Genomic DNA, 22,685 nt, shown 5'->3' with positions numbered 1-22,685 from the left:
GTACTCACCCTCTGCCATCCAAGACATAGTTAGTTACTTAATCAGAACAGATTTGGAGAAATCTAGCATTACTTCCAGTAGATCATCTGCAGTGAATGGGTGCCGTCAGAATGAGAGAACAAACAGCTGATAAAAACATCACAATAATCCACAACTAATCCACCTGACAGTCAATCAATTCACATTTCATGAAGTAAAAGGCTACGTTTATAAGAAACAAATCCATCATGAACACATTTGAACTTTTCTGCTTTCATACCAAGCAGCTGTCTATTGGACAACACTGAATTCTCATGGATTCCTATATAAAATAGATTTTGCATGTAGAATTTTGCAGTAAATGTGACTATACTTGAAGGTGAAATTTTGACAAAATTGTGCAGTTCAAACATGTTTATTGTCAATATTGCAGCGATGCACAAAGCACCACTCACACAGAGGTCATCTTCAAGTCAAACATCTTTCTGTTTGTCAACATGGTGAATCTGAAAGCATTTGAAGCCTGATGCAAAATCTGCATATAAGAAATTCTCAATTGCATGGGTTCCTATTGAAATTGGATTTTGCATGCAATTCAAATGTGACTGCACCTTTACTTGCACACCGAGTCCAAAATTTTTGTATGCGTTTTTTCGTATTCATCATCCTTTCCCATCAAAATGCTTGCTACGGACACCGAAAATTGGACCTGATCCAATTTTTTTTATTTTTTATGACAGATTAAAATTTTGGAGGCAGTGTGTAAACATGATTGACAACATGAGGTTGTATTTATTTTTTAATGTGCGAAAATTTTGGTAAAGACTTTAGGACTCAGTGTGCAAAGAGCTTAAGTCTTTCTCCTTCATGCATGCACACACAAAACCACCAAAACACTATTATTACATAGATTTTATTGTGATTAATACATTGATACATAATCTGTCAGGGATCTTCAAGAGGATTATTGACATTTCTTTGAGCTTCCACATGGGCATCAAATACTGGAAGACCAGGAATGTGCAGTTGGCCCCAGAAGGGTGTCAGAGTCCTTCGGCTCCACGATCCCACGGCATGCAGAGAGCATCAGACCTTCACAGCAAGACGTCTGCTCTGACAACAGACGCGCGCAGTCGGGTCAAATGTTTGGGCATTCTTTCAGCTGGCCACAATGGGAAACTGCTATTTCTTGGCTTAAACTTTAAGTCTGAACACTGCTAAAAGAGCCAATTTCCCATAAATTTTTCCAACAACTTCTGTGTCGATGTGCCTCTTTGTAAATGTTGCAGTAACAGGTGTCCTCATGATCGCTGACAGCAGTCATCCTTAAGCCCTGGAGACTGGCTCTGGTTGCACCAATCATTTCATCACCCTCGAACGCCCAGGTCACCTTATATGGTTCCCAGGTTACCGTTGATAAGAAGAGCCAGTCTCAAAAGACCGGCTACCTGACGAAAACTCCACGTTCACATTGGATTAGCGTTACTGTCGTGTGCATATAGAAATTTATTTACTGGAACAAATTTACAAGGAAAGTAGCGCAAACCATATCACTGTCACACATAACAGCAATATGGGAAATAGTTATGTACACAGTACACTAATAAAGGTATAAATATATAATTGCTATATGTATTTATATATGTATATATACTCCTTCAGATGCCCCACCCACCGAAATGGCATCCTAAAAGACAAACGAAGGACTTGCAGGAAAGCATACGGACATGAAAAGGGCACCACACGTGAATTTGCATGTTACTCCACATTTTTACAGCAACACGGTACTGAATATTACATTAAGTAGAGGCTTTTGAGTATATAGAGCCTGTGTGAGTGCACAGACACAGATTAATAATGGGGTTTTGTGGTTAGATATTTAAAGTGCTTGAAATAGATGCAATGCTACAGTTGAAGAAAGTAGTAGGACTGAAAACCCATTGTTTTATTGACTCCTGGGAAGGTCTGGAGCTACATTTCTTTTGGAAAGTTCTACAACATTCTGGAAATGCCATTAGCGCCCTTCCTTATCCCCAAAACTAGAGAACCTCAGGCTGCAAATGGGTAAAGAAACTTTCATTGAGACACTAGCAAAGAACACCCACCCATGCTGACCATCTCCAGAAATGAAGAATAGTTTACGTTGTATATCTGCTCTGCCTCTATCAGGGCTTCTTAGGAGCCAAGTGGAGGGTGTACAATCAGTTATAGGGGTCTAGTGATGTGGCCTTATAACCACACTTTATTGTGTACCGAGTCTGTGAGGTGGGGGTGGGGGGTTGGTGTGTTATTCAAAGGCCCATATTTCAATGTCCTGCACATAGAAGTCCTCCGTTTTCGAGAGCATTGGATTTCCAAAGGTCTTACAGGAATGAGTTCTGCCATGATAGAGGTCGCCATCCAACCACAGCCCGAATTCACCCCTAAAAGTACAAAATAAGAATTCATTTATATACTATACTGTGGTGGCCAAAATTACTAGAACACTAGTATTTTCACGAGCTAAAAATGGTTTATGTCAGTTATTTCTATCTTTTGCTGTGTCAGTAGGAAACATCAGTTAACATTTCCAACCATTCATTTTGACATTAATTGTAATAACAGCCAGTGAGATTTTTGTCTGACAACAGCCAGTGCTCCACACAGAGATCTGATCTCATCGTCATCCAGTCTGTCTGGAATGACATGAAGAAACAGAACAAACTGAGACAGAATAAATCCAGAAGAACTGCGGCAACGTCTCCAAGATGCTTCAAGAAACCTTCCTGCAAAGCTACAGTACTGTTAAAAATTTTAGGCACTTGCGTAAAAATGCTGTAAAATGAGGATGCTGTCACAAATAATGTCATAAACAGATTTTCAGTTCAGTTAACTAAATTAAATCAACATTTGGTGTGACCATCCTTTGTGATTAAAGCAGCTTTTGCCCCAGGTGCACTTGTGCATAGTAGCTTTGCAGGAAGGATTCTTGAAGCATCTTGGAGACGTTGTAACAGTTCTTCTGAATTGAGTCTGTCTCAGTTTGTTCTGTTTCTTCATGTCATCATCCAGACAGACTGAGGTCAGATCTCTGTGTGGGGCACTGTCATGTGATAAATGAGATAAGCCAAATTATTTACATACCCTCCACCACCAAAAGCTAAGGAGTCCATATCTCCTTTGATGAAGAACATATTGTCACCAGTCCATTTGAAGACCTAGAGAAGTTCAAGTTGTTTAATGCAATGCACACACACACACAAATATATGTTACTGCTGCATCTAAGACATACATGTATATTAAATCAATTCATTTATTCCACACCTCAAATTCTGGACAGAATGTGAAAACGAATGTCTCTCCAGTGCCATAGAAGCCGTCACTGACTTTAAATGGCTCTGAAGCGAGAGCTCCAAACAGCTGCAGAAAATAAGCCAAAGATTGTTTTGAACATTTGATTAACTTCATACTGTGAAAGCTATGCTTTACAAGACAATGTAATTTTCACAATCTACACATACATATTTCCAAAAACAATCTATGTAAAACCACCCACTTCAGCTAAAACCCAGAAGCTTGAGCTCATACCTGTCCATCACTGTCCTTGATCACCATGAGTACTGGGGAGTCCTGGGCCTGCATGGCGCGGTACAAGCTCTTGATGCTCATGCCGTGTTTGGATGTGCTGAATGCCAGAGACCAGGGATAGCCGATCGTCCGAGCAGGGAGGTGCTTGGCCAGCTGAGGATTGGAGTTACAGGCCAGAAATGAGTTAAGAAAAGCCCCAAAAGATCAGGACAGCACAGAAAGGGCACATGGAAGCAACTTCAATCAAATGTATAATAAAAATAAAGGCCTCTGGGAGCCAATTACACAACAACTGAAATGCCACAAGAGTCCCATGAGAGCTAACAGAAAGTTAAGGTGAATCGGAGTTTAAATATGATAAGGTCAGCATATAGATATGGACCCAAAATCAACTATAACTTGCCTTTTCGATCTGATCAGGTTGCAGAAGGACACTGGGCTCATTCAGACTGGGCCTGAATGATTCGGGTTCTGGGTCACTCTTCACCATGTGTTTGGAGTTCACCTCTTCCTTGGTTGTGATCTGATGAAAAATAGAAAGTAAAAGAGCTGATAAATAGGATTTCACTATTTGATTATCCCTAAATTTCACAAACATTCTCTTACACTGAGAGCACAAAAATCTGGACAATTCTGTATATTTAAGGTTAGATTACTTCAGAAAACTTTTCAAATAGCACACTGTTTGCTCGTTCTATCATTTGATCCATCTATCCTTCATTCATTTGATCTATTCTTCATTTACTCACTCTGTCTTCCATGTTTGTTCATTCTATCTATCATTCATTCATTCTATCGTTTGAAATATCAGTTGACTTTTTGTTCATTCATTTGTTCATTCGATCTATCGTTCTTTTAAAATCTATCCTTCGATCTATCGGTCGTTTATCTGTTCTGTCTTTTGTTCTATCATTTGTTCAGCCTATTGTTCATTCTATCTATTGATTGTTGATAATCTGTCTCATTTATTTGGTATATATATATATATATATATATATATATATATATATATATATATCTGTGATGGTATTTATTACAAAATAGTTACTGTCATTTCAAAACTTTATATTTTCAAGATAATTATTTATGATTTTCCTTTATACAACAGCTGAATAAAGTTAATATCGAGTAACTTACACTATCTAACTATCTATCTATCTATCTATCTATCTATCTATCTATCTTTATAAAACAGATCGTTCTGGTCCTTGATTCTGATTGGCTGAGCCACGTTGGAAGCAGTTGTAAATTACTCTACAAACATACTCCTTTGTTCACGTTTGTGTGTTGCTCGGCTACCACTTTGTTGCAACTACAACTGATTCTGAGGAACTACATTGTTTGGTGGAAGAATACTGTTTTTATTAATATCATTACATTCTATTTGCTCTGTTTTATTTTGTGAAACCTTACTACATATACGGAATAACCGTTTTATAAAAGCAATAAGCCCTGTGAAGCCGTGGTTTATAGTGAATTTATAACAGCTAAGGGGATTTTAGTTGTTCTGCTTCATGTCATGCCTAACAACGCCCCTTAGCTTTTATAAATTCACTGTAAACCATGGCTTCTTGGGGCTTATTGCTTTAATCTATCACATCCCAGCCCTGCCATTGCATCATCCAATCAAATTACTTTTTTAGGACTTGACTTCAGGTAACTGGCACCAAGTAACTTATGAAATATGCCATGTAAACAGTACTCTCAAAGTAAGACAACATTTGCAAAATTGAGAATTGGTATCATGCCCTTCTACAGAGGGCATCAAAAGCAGTACAGCTCAATACAGGAGAAAGTCAGACTACAGGACGTGAGGAGTGAAGCTTACAGAGACACACGTTCATCAGCCAGATGAATCAAGCTTTTAATCTGGCAATGTGTGCTTCTACATCAGTACAACCCAACTGATGTAGACAGAGAAAGATGGATGGATGGATGGATGGATGGAGATCAGCGAGGTTTGGCTGGCAGGAAAATGTATCTGGGGGTCTTACTTCAGGAAGGCTTCTCTCACAGGTTAAGGAATGTGAAGTATAATCGTAGTTAAGCACAGGAATAAAGGTTAGCAGGTTAGAAAACTGGGTAGTTTGCCAACAGCAATGCAAACCAAGGCAAATATCCAAGGATCACATGTCAAGAATTTACAATCCACAAACATCAGATTTGGAGCTGATATTTATGCTTTGTTTTTTTATGTCTATTTACAAAAATATATTGAGTAAAGCCTCAAATTCTTGGATGTTTGCACTGTTTTTATGTTTGCAGGGAATAGGGTTAGTGAGACCTCATCAGCACACTTTCAGGATTGGATTTTCCTTTAAAGTCAACATGAAATGACATTCACAAGCATTTTACTAAGATAATGTGATGTATTTCAGACTAAAACATGATATTCACCAAAAAAAATATGCATACAAGTTTGGGACACGCATTAAATGAGTGCAATAACTATAAGACTGCAGTACTTACAGCATTTACCTTCTAACAACGCTTGCATAGTTAGCCTTAACCCTCACTGCCTTGTTAACATCAGGCAAAAAATGGTGCAGCAAATTATTATTTTTAGAATAAAAAAATATATAACCATAAATAACAATTCATAAAAACAGCAGGCAATAAAAACTAAATGATCAAAATGTATAAATTATTATAATATACTTCAATGTCAAGGTCAAGGTCAAATTTTACCTTGATAATATACTTATTTCTAATATAAATTAAATTCAAGTAAATTATTACAAAATTGCATTTTAATTTTAAACAGTTCTTTGAAATATGCCACTGTCAATGTGGAATGATTCATTAATACAACAGCAGTGCAAGCAATAAAAGCTAAATTACTAAAATATATAACTATTATAATAATATACTTACATGATATAATACAATACAAAAAAAAATTAATACATTTTACATTCTTATTAAAGTGAAACAAAAAGTGAAGAATCAGGCAGTGAATAAATAAATTACTTTTATAATAATATGCTTGTGAAGAATCAGGCACAATAAGACCAGGTAAGTGTTTTAATAAAGCAAATAGGGATAAATGTAATGTCATGTTGACTTTAAGTGTGTGATGACTGCTGTCCTAAGAGTAAATCAGAACAAGCACTGCAGTCAAATGCAACTACTTTTAGATACTTGATCAAACCCTTCTGGAAAGGTCTATGGAGGACAGCATGACACTAACTACTACGATATTTGCTTCATTTATTGCTTCCTCTTATTCAAGCCATATAAAACCCATTCTGTCATCCAGATGGAAATGCCAGTTGACAGATATCCAGTTTCAGTATTATTGCAGAAATTCTATCAACCTTTAAGTGTCATTTCATATAAAAACGACTGTATCTCAACTCAGGGCCAGTTTTATTATTCCACACTCCACATAAAGACCAGTGCAATCTGCTGATCAAGGGGAACAAATGCTGTAATACAGCCATTATGCATTCTGATTTAGATCAAACAGTAGAAGAGTATTCTTTAATTCCATTTGTGAAACCCAATCAGATTTGGGTTGATTTTCATACAGTATTGTTGAGTTTCTTGTTGAAGTGATCAGCAGACATGCCGTGGCCTTTGTGATGGTTCACACGTGGAGCTGAGCGTGTGGCACCTGAAGACGTTTGCAGAGCGAGCGCAGGTCCTCACTGTTTAGCGCATCTATCCGCCGGTAGTACTCGGTCACAGAAACTACCTAATGCACAGACAGAATAGTGGTGTTGCATGAGAATCTGCCTGACATCCAAAAATTAATATGTGAATGGAGAAAAGTTGGTATGTATGAAAATCTGGCATGTTCCTCTGCAGCTTTAACTCACAAACTTGGAGATGGAGGAAGGGACATGTTAGTAAGTTTAAGCCATTTACTTTTTTTGCACAACCTGAGAAGACCAAAATAAAAACTGCAGTAAATAAGAACTAAATGACTGGCGAAAGCACTTTAAATACCACTTGACCCATGTGTTTGCACAGACAGCTGCATCAGAAGTGCTGGGTCTCATGTGGCATGAATCAGCTTAATCTAACAGGATTCACCTGACCAGATCAAACAGCACTGTCTCAAAGACAGATCACACATCCTCTGCAAACAACTTCCCCAGACCAGCTGCTCAGCAGCATTTCATGTCTCCAAACAACATAAAACAGTGTTTTCAAAACTGAAGCACTGAACAGTTGTCGCCATGGCTGTCTGCCTATGCAATATCTAAATCAAAGAATAATTAAGTTATCCATGTCTTTGAGTCTCCATTTATATGATCATAAAACAGTCAAGAGTCAAGTCAAGAACAATAATTTGAGATTGTAATAAAATTTCACAATTACTGTTTTTATATATTTATGATGAAATACATACATAAATGTACACTATAAAAATTCCATAAATTTTCATTTCTAATATTAAGCAGATGTACCAAAAGAAAAAAAAAGGTTTAATTTGATGAGTTGCAAACATGTCATTACTAATAATTTTACTATAATGTATATTATAGGCATGTACAACAAATAAAGAAAAAATGTCTCTCTCTATACACTGTGTGTGTGTGTGTGTGTGTGTGTGTGGTGTGTGTATGTGTGTGTGTGTGTGTGTGTGGTATATATATATATATATATATATATATATATTATATATATATATATATATATATATATATATGATATTATATAAATTACAAAATATTAGGCTACATTTTAAATAATAGCACACACAAAAAAAATAATAATATGCAGCTGTCATTTGACTATTAACACAACAGCAGTGCAACATCAGAAATCATCTACAATCTATAGCCACACATTTTTTTTTTCCTGTAACTGAATATTTTGATAAATAGATATGTGGTAATGAAAAACACATCACCCACAACTCCATGCTCCTCTTACTTATAGAGTTAATTTGCCCATGCTCACACATCCAAAAAGCCCATCCCTAGTAATGCCACTGGAATTAACTCCCAAAAGCAGAAAGCATGCTTCATACTGTATGTGCAATCTATGCATACACTGCTAATGCTCTTAGCACTTGCAGCTTTCACCAAAAAAACAACCAAGCACAGTTTTCTTTCAAGAGCTTTTTATGACGGAGGCGGCATTTTGATTTATAATCGCGAGAGGAGAAAAATAAACGCAATCGTGCGGTGCTGCTCAAAGACGAAAGAAGAAATTCTGTCTTGCCGTTTACAGCGTTGCGCGCCATAAGAGCGGTGCGTTTTGTGTCGAGTTAAAAATACACTTGCGTTCAAAACAGCTAGACGCAGCAGCGCAGTGGGAACCATTCGTTCAGTTTCATTTCATTTAACTGTTTAAACATAACAAGGCAAAACTTTTAATAACGGAACATTTATGTGGAAAAACTACCGACGACGTTGAGGCTGTTGCGTTCTGATAAATATATCGTAAAACCAGTGCTGCGTTATGCGCGTGAGGAAATACTATACTTACTACACAGTATGCAACTGCATACTTAATATAAGTATGCAAGGCTCAAAGGCTACTGCAAAAAAAATGTGTCTGCAGACTTTACCATCATGTCTAAATTACAGCAATTTTCAAGAATAGAAAGCAACAACTGCATGCTACACTATTCAGTGTGCATGTGTGGTGTAATGAAGAAGTAGTTGATCAGCACACAAACATTACAACCACAGGGCATGTGTTTTTTTGTTTTGTTTTGTTTTTTACCAGGCCAAAGCTGTATTTGGGCGTCAGCTGACATCCCTCCTTAATTCTTCTGGAGAAAAACATCACTTATGCAGAAAGTCCCGAGATATGCAGGTGAATATCCAATATTAAGTATCCACGTGGACCCACGGAGGTACAGACACTCTTAGAAGTGAACTAGAGGCTTTGTGCTGTTTATATCCCAGAGGGACCAATGGGATGGCAGGGCAACAGAAAAAGCATGAACTCATGTGGCCTTCCCTCTGGCCAGCCCAGATAAGAGGCTGCACAGGGCTTGAGTCATATTTATAAAAAGTCAAATAGCTATCTAGAAGATGTTATAAATAAACATTCACATTTATATAGCCTAGAAAGTATCCTCTCGAGATCCAGCAAAATAAAAATAAAACAATAATAATAAACAAACAAAAAATAGAACTGGAAATATTTTAAAACATAAGATAAATAAGTAAAAAAAAACTATATAAAAAATGTTTGAGTCATATTTTAAAAGACGACAAATCTGGAAGATATTTTAAATAAAAATGCACATTTATGCAACCTAGAAAATATTCCTCTTAAAGTCAGCAAAATAAATAAATAAACATATATAACAATAAATAAAATAAACGAATAGAAAGGTTAAAATACCAATAGAAATGTTAAAAATAAAAAGACCCAAGAAAGCAAGCAAACAAATAGGTTTTGCATTATTTAAATGACATATTTTATACTTTTCAGCACATATGAAATGTATTATTAATGATAAAAAAATTATATTAATATTTTATCATAACAGTATTTCGTAATTATATAGCATTAATATTGTTCGTCATTATAATATTGGTCACTGGTGTCTTCTATCAAGGCCTAAATGTAGACAAATAGACAAAAATTAATTGCTGGATCTCAAGAAGATAAAATATTAGTCACATAACTATCATATTTTCTTTATCTTCTTCACGGAGTGTTTACAGTATACAGTTCCTTGACTATAAAACAAATAAAAGCATAATCTACATTTATCAGTCAGATAGTCTTGCTCACTGGAGTCCGTAAGTGGTTTAAGAGGGATGATGAAATGATTGTGTCCATTTGCAGATGTACACTCAATACAGTAACAGCCAAGTCAAACACGCATTACAATGAAAGGACGTTTACATACCAGTTCATCACATCCTTTGAAGGGAAAAGATGTCATTATGAAAATAAGACACTGCAACGAGACATCACATGGACACTGACAATGACTGGGCAACAGGAACAAGCATGCATTCATACTTAAATGTTAGTATGTGTGCATAAACATGGTAGAAGCTGCTGACGAGGATATGAGCTCTGAAAGAAACAGACAAACACTCACACACGCACACACACACACACTCCAGTGCTGCTGTAAATAACAGGCTCATGTGTTCAGGAGAGAACATAAACATCATGTAAGCATATTCATGATCACATGACAACACAATCACAACAAAGACGTCAGCATCAAAGCAACACAACATTTCAATTAAAAACACATGCCTGAATTAACATAAGTATTACTATTTATGACAATCAAATAAACACACATTACAAATCATTAAAATAGTCAATTATTTTTAAACATCATCGAATGCATAATATATATTCTAGGCATTGCATTTAGTTTTTAGGCTTAACTGATATTTTTGGCTATCAGGTTAAGACTTATCTTATAGCAGTTGTTCCTACCTCCCAGTCCTTGAATGTGATATCAGGTACTGGTTTGTCGTGCTCCCCGCTTTCAGCGTCCTGGTTCTTTTTAACCACTACAAACCCAGGCTCCCGCGTCAGTCCGCCCAACCCTTCTCCATACACATCAGGGGTCCACTGGACAAAGAACCCATACAGGTGGTCTGACCTACAGGAAACACACACACAAAAATGACCAAGGTTCACTCTTAAGAAATAACACAAGACCAGGACAAACGGGACTTCCTCAAGGCCAGTTCTTCATTCACGCTGGCATCCTACTACTTTCTAATGAGATGTTTCTAGATGTCCATTAAATACTGTGCATCAATTTCAATAATTTTTTTTAAAGAATTAAAGTTAATATGTTTTGTTATGCTGCTTTTTCCCTTTAAAAATATTGAATAAGAATTTCTTATTAACTGTAATGAAAAGTACTTGAATGAAAAAATTAATGTCACTGGTCGTTTTCTGCATAATTCAAAAGTCTTAAGGGTCTCATACTTTCAACCAATGAAATTCCTTAAAATCTGTGATTACTAGTTGTAATGGTTGGTTTTTGATTGATTCAGTTTTAAATTGATATTTCATTATTTCCATAACTTTTTCAGGCCTGGATATCATGATTTAAATTTTATCATTTAAATTAAATTATGATTTTAGTTGAATTTAAAAATTTTACATTTAAAATTTCAAACTCCTTGATGTTTCCAGGGTTTCCATAAATTCCACCTCTAATTAAAAAAAACAAAAAACAAAAAAAAAAACATTAAAATCTGTATAATTCATTAAAATCCAGTTGGACATCTTTTCTTTTCTTTTCTTTTCTTTTCTTTTTATTTATTTTTTCTTTTTTTTCTGCTAAATATCCTGTTGCTTTGAGTAGGTTTCATATTTTGGAATTTAAATGCTTTTGCAAATCTAAATTATAATATGATAAAGTTAATTTGTAAACAGGGTTCATGTAATCAACATAATAATAATAAACAAACAAACAAACAAATAATAAAACCATTTATGGAAAAGACATTTCTATATTACGTCTACAGTCAATGTAAATTTTAGAAAAGTGTCAGAAAGTGTAAGAACCATTACTTATGGCATATATTATTATAATAATTTATTTGTATAAAAATTGCAAACTTAAAATAGGCTCCAGGTACTGACTGTCTATATCTAAATCAACCACAATGCATGTCCGTAGTCTGATATACCACTTTCCTGGATTGCTCTGTTCAATTTATAATGGTCTATGTCAACAGCATCGTATAGGTGATTACAGCATGTTGACAGTGATGAAACCTTGTCCTATAGTCTTGCTGGCAAATAGCACTAATGCACATATACACACACAATGACCTGGTCATGGAGAGATTTGGATGCGATCCAGGCGACTCCTGGGGACATGAGGCACAGCTTACAGGCTATGAGAAGTACACACATACCTGTAAGCGAGCACCAGCTAACACTGAAGTTCCTTTGCGGTTCTTAAGTGATGAAATGTATGTACTGTTGTTGATTCTTATGGGTAATGATGCTGGTGGCCAAAATAGTGTGTGAGAAAAGTGTAGAGGTTTTATGTGTTGTGGTTTTGATATAGACATATTTTTTATATAATGACACTTCTTTTGCATGGATGCCACTCTGACACTAATCCAGACTCGGTTTGTGTGAGCTTAATAGGTCCAGATGGAGGTCATAAACCATTTGTGAACTACTGATCTCTCAAATACACAAAACAAGCTACTGTATGTTAACATTTCAACAACTCTCGATGAGTGGATGTGTCAGCAGACTAAACAGAAGTCAAAGGGTGAAATTATGCTTTTTCACACATCACTCTTTTAGAGAGAAAGTTTGCAGTACAAAGTGATTTTTCAGATGCCCTGTTCGATTTTAAATTATCTGTCATGTTCATAAATATGGAATCACATTACAGACTGTCATCTGTTAGAGATAATAATAGTTTTAGCTAATGACGTTGATTTATAGCTCTAGGGAAAGTTGAAAAAAACATTGATCCATGCATAATTCAGTTTGGAGATGAAAAACGCACATATGGAGCATGCAAATTTCTCTTAATCTGTCTGACTGTTGCTGGAATCCGCTGTATTATAACAGAAGTAACAAGACAGATGAAGGATTACATCAGGCTTTTGAACATTCAGATTAGTAGGTCAGGTAATTAGTCACAGTCATTTCTAGTGGCACCAGATTGATCTCGTTCCAATTAGAGACTAAGGATTGACATCGGATAACCTAGCAGATTTATAATGGTAAATGCCTACCCTTACGAAAAAGAAGTTTATTCAAGTGTGCTATTAGTATACTTCTTTTAAACTAAAAAATAGGAAAGTATGCTTTTTAGTTTACTTTTTTATGTAATTCTAAGAAATTGCTCCCTTCCCGGGCCACAAAAACCAGTTATTGAAACCCCAGCTGCAAAATCGCTTGCTCATGTTTGACAGCACATATATACAGCTTAGTCAATCATAAAAGAAGATCAGTTACATAGGGGTCTTACAAGTAAAACAACAAAAACAAACTAAATTTAATTATTAGTATCAGAGACCGCATTAAAAAATATGAATGCAAAGCTAAAAAAAATCTAAAAACTAAATCTAAAAATAAACATATTCATATATATTATTTTTTAAAGTGTTTTCATTTTAATATTTTATAAAAAAATACACTTTTGTTTAAAAGTTTAACATTTTTTAAATTGTTTTTGAAAGTGTCTTTATGACTCACCAACGCTACATTTATTTGCTAAAAAAAAAAATTTACAAGTTAATAATATTGTGAAATATTATTACAATTTAAAATAACATCGTTTCTATTTGAATACATGTTAAATGTAATTTAATCCCGTGATGCAAAGCTGAATTTTTAGCATAATTTCTAATTTAATCCCGGTCACGATCCTTCAGAAAACATTCACATCATGCTGATTGTCATTTATTGTTATCCATGTTGAAAATAAATTGTGCTGCTTAATATTTTTGTAGAAGCGGTGGCACTTTTTTTCACGGATTCTTTGTATGAATAGAAAGTTCAAAAGAACAGCATTTATTTAAAACAGAATCTTTTTGTAAGATTATAAATGTCTTTACTATAACTTGATCAATATACCGGATCCTTGCTGAATAAAAGTATCAATTTCTATATAAAAAAAAAAAATCAACTATAATCAAACTTTTGAACAACAGTGTAAAAAAATACATAAATTATTATATATTTAATATAAATAGGAATTTCTAGCAGAGAACCTACTTTTGTACTTCTTAAACCATTTAGATCAAACAATGTTCAGTGCTGTTAAGTTAATTCATCTATAAACAGCATAATTTTATGTATCATGATACATAATTTATGTCCAGAGAACAAACTTACATGACACATTGTGCTAAATATATTGTTCAAAACCCCTAACCTTTAGCATAGTCTTTAATCTTGGCAAGAATCACTAATAAAGTAAAAATTCACTACACTGCGCATCTCAAGGTAAAGAACATACTTCACCTGGGTCTGGAGCAGTGGATCAGTAAACAGTTCCATTTTAGCAGTACAGGAAGCTGACATTTAAAGTGGAGTTCAGCCAAACTGGGAATAGCACTGACCTCTCAGAAGGAACAACGAACCAGTACTCGTGCTTCCTGTCTCTTTGGGCGTACTGCTGCATGGAGGCACTGGCATGGGAAACAAAAGTCTTCCGCATGGCCCTGCCAACCCGCAGGCACAGGAACTTGTGCGACTTGGACTTCTGCTTGCCTTTGGGCCCCGGCACAACTGGGACAGAAAACAAACAGCACAAAGCACCTGTTTTTCACAGTTATCTCAGCACGTCAAATTAAAACCCAAATCTTGCATTCTATTTTTACTAATCTATATTTTTTTGAGTATATTTTATGGTATGCAACCATAAGCTGTCATACTGAATGAGCTGATGCTGTTAGTGTGCTGCGAAGCAAATTAAATCTGTGGATCTACAGCCAGCCAATCCAGCATGACTAACTGAAAATGTATCTTTCCGTTTTATTTTAGGGCCTCCATCCTTATTAGGGACTGCAGCAGTGATACAACAGGATCATATGTAGGCTGACACCTCAATATATTTGTACGTTCTGTTATGTCATCAAGATTGGATATCTTTTATATAAGCAATACCCTTGGGAAAGATAAATACAATGAGAAATAAGCTTAAAATCAACATGAAACATATTCACAACCCATTTTACTTGCATTTTTTATTTATAGTTTAGAGTGAAATGACGTATTATAAAGAAGAAGTAGGATGCCGGGACCCATATATATGTATATATACATGCATACACAACATGCATGTCTATATATGCATATACACTAGTCAACATTTGAAGCCAGGGCAATAAGCTTGTAAACAAAGTAAAAGGGTCAAATTTAAGTTTGTGTTGATGTTAACAAGTGTGCTAACCTTCGTCTGTACTCTGTCCCTCATCTGCTCCAATCTCATTAGCTGGTGTGAAGTCATTGGACATCCTTTGCTCTCCTTCCTTTCATTTCACTGGTTGATTGCAAAGTCCGAGCTTCCATGCTTTTCTGTGTCTCATGGGCTTTTGCAAAATTCTCAACAGCCACAGTGGTCCGAACAAAGTGACTCAGATGTGGTGCGCTGATTTGGCCTCATCCACAAGGCTAAGGGGCCAAAATCGTAACGTTCTCAGACACAAACCTCACTGGACAAATCTGTAGTATTCAGACTCTGCTCGATGCCACTACTCCCCCCCTCCATCCTCTTCCCTCAATTTCTGCATTTTGTACAGCTTCTTTTACATCCTTTTTGTCAGTCATTGAGGGTTCTTCGGTGGCTGTGGCGACCTGATTGATGGTTTGCACCGATTCAGAAGACGCACCGGAGGACTTTATCTGCTGCAGCTCGTCAGAAGATGTTGCGAGGGCATCATCACGGACTGGAGAAAGTTTCTTTGGACTGCTGTTAAAAACGTCTTCAGACAGAGATGCTTCTGTGCTACGAGGGGCCGTACTGGCACTGTCGTTGCCCGTCTCACGGATTCGGTGTGCTGCATCGGCTGCGTTGAGACGAGGCACCCTCTTGAGATGGCTCACCTCAGTTACAGAAGGCTCTAGCTCCAGATCTCTGGGTTGACAAAAAAATAATTAATATGAATCGTGTCATTTCAAAAGTCATGCATTTCCAGTGTTAAGATGTTTCTGGTTCACATTGACTTCCATAGTAATTATTTTTCATACTATGGAAGTCAGTGAAGACTATCAACTGTCTGGCTTACCAACATTCTTCAAAATAATCTATTCTTTTTGTGGTTGAGACCAGCTTTAGGGTGAGCAAATGGCAAATTTCATTATTATCCCTTAGGCCATCAAGCAACTTACTGTGGCACAAGCTCTCGGACCCTGATGTCGGTGATTTCCCTGCACATGGCTGCAGACTGCACCTCCTCCAGCGGGGCACATGATCCCGTACCTCCTCACATGCCTCGCTCCTGCACCAGCCGGTCTGACTTATGAGGGGTCAAACATGATGTTGTTGGTGGTGACCAAAAGAACCACCACTGACTATACCCTGACTGAAAGACAGAGAACAGAAGAGAAAGATGGACTATTATACAATGCTCTTCTATGTCCAGATTTGATTATCAGAGCAAAGACGGAACATGTTGTTATTGCACATTGATTATTCTGGCCACAAAACACCCACTTAGGCACGAAGAGATCGACATGAAATGCAACCAGCCAAGCTTATATATATATATATATATAAAATTTTATTTATTTATTTTTTTATATATTTACATAAATTTATGTGTATATATTTATATTCATATTAATTATATATATAATTATATTATATATTTAATATATAAACGTAATTTATTTTTCTCAAATACATTCATGTGTGTGTATTTATATATACATAATAAATATACACAGTACTTTTTGGATACGATTAATCGTTTACAGGCACTAGTATATATCTGTTTAAATATTTTCATTTCACAAGTTCACAAGTTTTGGCCACAAAAACACTCATTGCAACATCCCAGTAGATGAGAAAAATGACTTACATTTCTTTCAAGTGAAAGTGAAAAACACAAATCAGATTTTTTTTTTTTTTTTTTTACACAGAAAACCCTCTCCCTTGAAACTTACCTTGCCATCAGTGATGTATTTGCAGTTCATTTTAAGGAACTTTTCTGTAAGCGCCTCTTCTTCCTCGGAGGTGGATGACACCACTCTGGCTGGCCGAGGGGGCCCATGGCCGGGAGTGCTGTGCCCTCCGATGGACCTCATCTGAATCCTGTCGGGATGAAGTTTGAGGGATAAACAGCTCAATCAGTGGTAGCCCTCGCCACATCACACTGAATGTGGCCCAACCCTGAGCTTATGATACATCCACTAACACCTACACATAAACACACATAAACACACACACACACACACACACTCACACCCACACAGAGTCATCATAACAAGGAGGCTTGGAAATAACAACCCATTAAGGCATAAGGTAGATCCCTTGAGGGCTCTTTGCTGTAAGAAAGCTGACAGGCGGAAACCAAGGAGACTGAGGCAGGTTTCCTAACATGATGCAGCACAGGTTGAGTGACTGTCAGCATCTTTGTGTGTGTGAGAGCTCATTATAGGACAAGAAAAAGGAAAATCACTTGGTGCTGACACACCAATACAAATCTAATGATTATAAAAACTTACTTTCAGCTTTTCAACAAAATGTTGCATACATTGCAGCAGAATCCTGAGCTGAACTGTGAACAAACTGAAACTCCCTGGATTTTGAGCTAAAAATCACATTTTCAGATATTGAACACATGGTTGACTTCTCGCCCGATGCATTCCAACTTCTCACACAAAGAGCTCAGTGAAACCCGGACACACTGAGGCACCTTATACTTGACAAACAAACATCACATGCTCATTTAATACTAATCAAAGAAAACCAGGTTGTTTACTGGAGTGATCTAGCAAGTGATGCTGAGAATCAGATATATTTTTAAAAGTAGTCAACTAACTATAGGCTATTAAAATTACAGGCATATGTGTGTGCATTCTTAATCGTGAGAGGCATGTTAATACCAGAATACATGTGAAATTACTGTATACAAGCGAGTGCAAGTGTGCCAGTGCATGCTTTATCCATTGATGACTCATAAGGAAATGCAAGTGTGTACCCCCTGAATCTCTGGCAATGGGCAGCATGACCAGCAACCCAAGACCATATGGAGCCGGAACTACACACAGGGGACACACACTAATCCAACAGAGGTGACACAATCCATTTGGCAACCTCAAAAACGGCAGTCCAGGACACAAATAAAACCCTTAAAACACACAAGGACAGATGAGCTCACAAGTAGCCATGGTGATCCTTCCTTATTTTTGTCATCCAATATCACCAACTAGGGGACAAACATAGCTGGGAGGATGCAATCTGTCTGATACAACAATTACTTGAATCTCTGGCTTTATAAAGGACAGCTTGTACCCAAAAGGAAATTCATCACACCACCCCCTTGTGGACACAAAACAGTGGAGACTAAAGAAATAGTCAACCATCCAAAAATGAAAATTCAATTATCATTTACTCAACATTATGATTGTTCCAAATATGTACAGGTTTATGGAGTACAAAAACGAAAGCTAATTTGAAGAATATGATTGGCTATATTTTCCCTTTATTTATAATTAATGGCAACTGGAGCTTCTAACAAACACACAAATATATAATAAGTATATAAGACTTATGCATCATAATTAAAGTAAATTTTTTAATAGGCGTAGCAATAAAGAAAGGAAAAAAGTCAAAAAATGATGTAAAATTAAAACAAACAAAGACAAACAAAACAAGACAAAATAAAACAAGAGAAGACAAAACAAAAAAAATTTGGCAAAACAAAAGACAAACGTAATCGAAAAATAAAAAAACAAAACAAGACAAGGAAAAGTGAAAAATTAAATCCAAAAACCAAATGAGACAACAATACAAAACAAAAATAAAAACAAGACACAATAATAAAAACGAGAAGACAAAAAACACAAAACAAAACAAAACAAAAAGGCAGGATTTTTCTTCTAATCAACTTAAGTTGAATTTGAATAAATATGTACTTATTATAAATATCGATCAAAGCAGGTCTTTAAAAGGTCTTCAAGCATGCAAAGGAGTTTGGACGCTGATTTGGATCTCTTGCCCAATTTAATTGGACAGGCTCAGCTCAGTGACTACAAATTAAAATAAATGGAAAATAATTGAATCGATGTAAAAATGCAAGGTATGCAAAGTAATAGTCTATAAGCACTTCAGTTGCATGTTACATGGTTCTGCTGAATAAATTAAGACATGCATTGAATTAGTGTGAAATCATGTTCCAAGCCGTTTCACTTAATAACTTGCTGTGTTTGAGCTGAATAAGTCTTCATATTATACTCAGTGGCCCTGTAATGAAACCCAACTTATTACATGGATTATTGAATATCTAAAAAAAAATGTGCTGTTAACATTATCCCACAATTCTTCTGGCTTGAGTATCATGACCTCGTCATTCAAAATCCATATTTTCATTTAAAACAATGATAAAGGACAAGCGTAAGCCTGTGCTCTCACTATAATGATCCCCTGGAAGCTTTGGATGAAGACTGAGATGGCACTTACTGTGGTGGCCTTCTCCAGGTCAGCCTCTGAAGAGGTGGGGGAGAGGGGGCTGATGGGACTGAGGGAGGGAGAGCTGTCTGCACTGGAGATATATTCCGGATCAGGGACATACAGCACCTAAAAAGCAAGACACGCAAAGAATTTATATTTATATCATCTCACGTGCACACAACATATGCCATTTTTCCAAGTACAATTAAAAGGGCTAATGAAAACTGACAAAAACACAAGCAGACATTCGTGATATACATTTACATTTTCAGATTAGATCTAGTCAATATACATATTTTTTTTGAATTAAAAAAATATTCCATTAATTTTTCTCAAAGATATAATGTTTATCACTACTAAAACTCCCACAATGTTTTAAGTGGAGAGAAACTTTTCATAAATGGACTCACTGACATTAGATCTGTCGTTTTTGTAAAAAACTAAAAGTTAAAAAACAATTAAGGCATATAAAGTGTTTGATCTCGAACAAAACAAAATGTCAAATAAAGAGATGAACTGCCATTCACAACTCAGCAATGGAGCTATTTACTGAACAATCAGGACTTTTATTTTTCTACAAAAGCCACAGTTCTTACCCAGAGGACTATTTCTCTATTTTTAAATAGTCCCAGTTTCCAGTTCTTACCCTCAGGATCACGATATCTCTGCTCATTAATGTGAAACTGTGGAGTCACCACAATGAATCTGCTACTTAAGGAGGCATTTTGAAATTTTCAGAGAGGGCATATTTTTTCACCTTACCCTTTTATTATACTAGACTCTGGGAAAAAAAAGCAATTGACTGGAAGAGAGTTCAGCTGGACATAGAGACCATCTGCTCTGAAAATTTAAAGTAACCATCAAGTACCTTGCCAGGGACTACGCGCGCGAGAGAAGAGTTTGTTGAGCTGGACGAGCTCGTTGGGAGTCGTGTCAAACTTCAATGCAATGCTGTTCAGTGTGTCCCTGGACTCCACCTAGAGTTGAGGCACACACAAAAAAGTTAGATATTGTTTCGTTAGCTTAAAGCAAAAAGTTTTTAAAATGAAGACATCAGCTTCTACAGGGCTGACTAAGCATTTGAATCTGTTGGAACAGCAAAACAAGGCCCTTGTGAAAACCAACCAAAGCGTTTAATGAGATGTTCACCTGTAATGAATCATCTAAAATTAAGTAACCATATACAATACTGGGAAATGTTGCAGTGATTCACATTTGCACTTTAAAAATTGATAAGTTTACATGGTTAAAAATATTTAAAACACTGTAAATGCAAAACTGTTCGACAAATCTTTCAATTTTGAGGAAAAAAGGGAAAAAAATCATTTCATAAAAGCTATATAGTAATCTTAACCATCAAAGATGTTTTACTGTAGAGCGTGGGGAAGAAACATTTGTTAAATGTCTTCACTAGCTGATAAATTTATAAAAACAATTTAAATTAAAAATTATAAAAAAAAATTTAAATAAAGCTAAAAAATAAAAAAACATTTTGAATATAATAAAATAACAAATAATAAAATAATATTTTTAATAAAATAAAATAAATTAAAAAATAAAATAAAATAAAATAAAATAAAATAAAATAAAAATAAAATTAAATAAAATAAAATTAAATAAAAATAGGAGTGACATTTTAAAATCAATACTGGAGTGATAAACAAGATCAAATAAAGCAGAATGAAATACCCAACAGTCTTTGCTAAGCAAAGCCCTAAAACCAACCAGTGTATTTTTACAGATGTACACCTGTAACAAAATGCATCATATAAAATTATGGTTACCATATAGTTACTGTTTTGTCTCCAATTAATCTAAAAAAATGTGCAATATTAAAAAGAAAATAGTGCTGTGTTGTTTTCAAAATTTGCTTTTTTATACACATTCGTCCAGTGTTCCATGAGAATATATAAAACCCACGATTACCAAACAGTTGAAATCCCCACTTTTGTATGATTTTGTCCATTTAAACCTAAACTAAACAGTTTTTATATCATCTATAACTCTCTAGGTGTTAAGTCAATATCTTTCAAGAGCACACATGGTTTGATTGTGGCTGAAGCCAGAGCGCTAACCTTCAAGATACAATATCTGTCCTTCAGTGCCGTGGGGAGATGATTGTCTACTTTCCAAATAGCATTCAAGAATCTCTAAATGTCAGGGTTAAACATACAGAAGAGCGCACAGAGGAGGATATTGAGCTGCCTGCATGATGACCACGGAGTCTGAAAAGCTTAAAAATAATAATAAAAAACACCTCACCAAATAAAAATAAAAGCATCTTTAGGATCTTTGACAAATGATTTGGTGAAACATTATGGAAACATAACATCTATAGAAACTGAAGCATGAAAACCGCATTCAGTGAATTGAGTCATTATCTCGAGACACAAACTATGATTAAGCATGATGTATACTTGTGTTTGCTGTAATGGCGTGGCTTGTTGCAGTTGCGAGATGTGACATGCGTACGTTTTGATAAATCCCCCGGTGGCAGGATCTCAGATAACCAGATCACTCCGTCACCTGATCCAAATCATTGATTCTCATTGGGTATCGCTTACAGTCCAACAGTGGGACATAAATAATAGAGGGCCATCTCACAGTCTGCATTCAATTTATCCTTCAGAGGGACCCTTCACTGACTTTACTGATCGCCCTTACACACGTCTGCATATTAGGGACTATATATATATATATATATATATAGATATATATATATATATATATAATATATAGATATATATATATATATATATATATATATAAAATAATGATATATAAATATATATTAATATAATAATAATATAAATAATATATATATATGTGTGTGTGTGTGTGTGTGTATATATATATATATATATATATATATATATACACACACACACACATACACATACACACTTTTTTAAAAATTAAAAAAAATTATGTTTATGCTTTTCAAATAAGTCTCTAATGCTCACCAAGGCTGTAAAACCAGTAATATTGTGAAATATTACTACAAAGTAAGTCAAATAACTGTTTTCTATGTTAATATATTTTCAAATGTAATTTATTCCAGTGACGCAAAGCTGAATTTTCATT

The 22,685-nt window shown here is 35.5% G+C and overlaps 1 pseudogene; it reads right to left on the bottom strand.

Moving 5' to 3' along the window:
- Positions 1–876: 876 nt before the first annotated feature.
- LOC109054086 overlaps positions 877–22,685 on the bottom strand; it is a 46,437-nt pseudogene continuing 24,628 nt past the window's right edge.

Source organism: Cyprinus carpio, chromosome B19, assembly GCF_018340385.1.
Source record: "Cyprinus carpio isolate SPL01 chromosome B19, ASM1834038v1, whole genome shotgun sequence".
Classification (NCBI taxonomy): domain Eukaryota; kingdom Metazoa; phylum Chordata; class Actinopteri; order Cypriniformes; family Cyprinidae; genus Cyprinus; species Cyprinus carpio.
The sequence above is the reverse complement of the archived record's forward strand: the minus strand, read 5'-3'. Positions and strand labels throughout refer to the sequence as shown.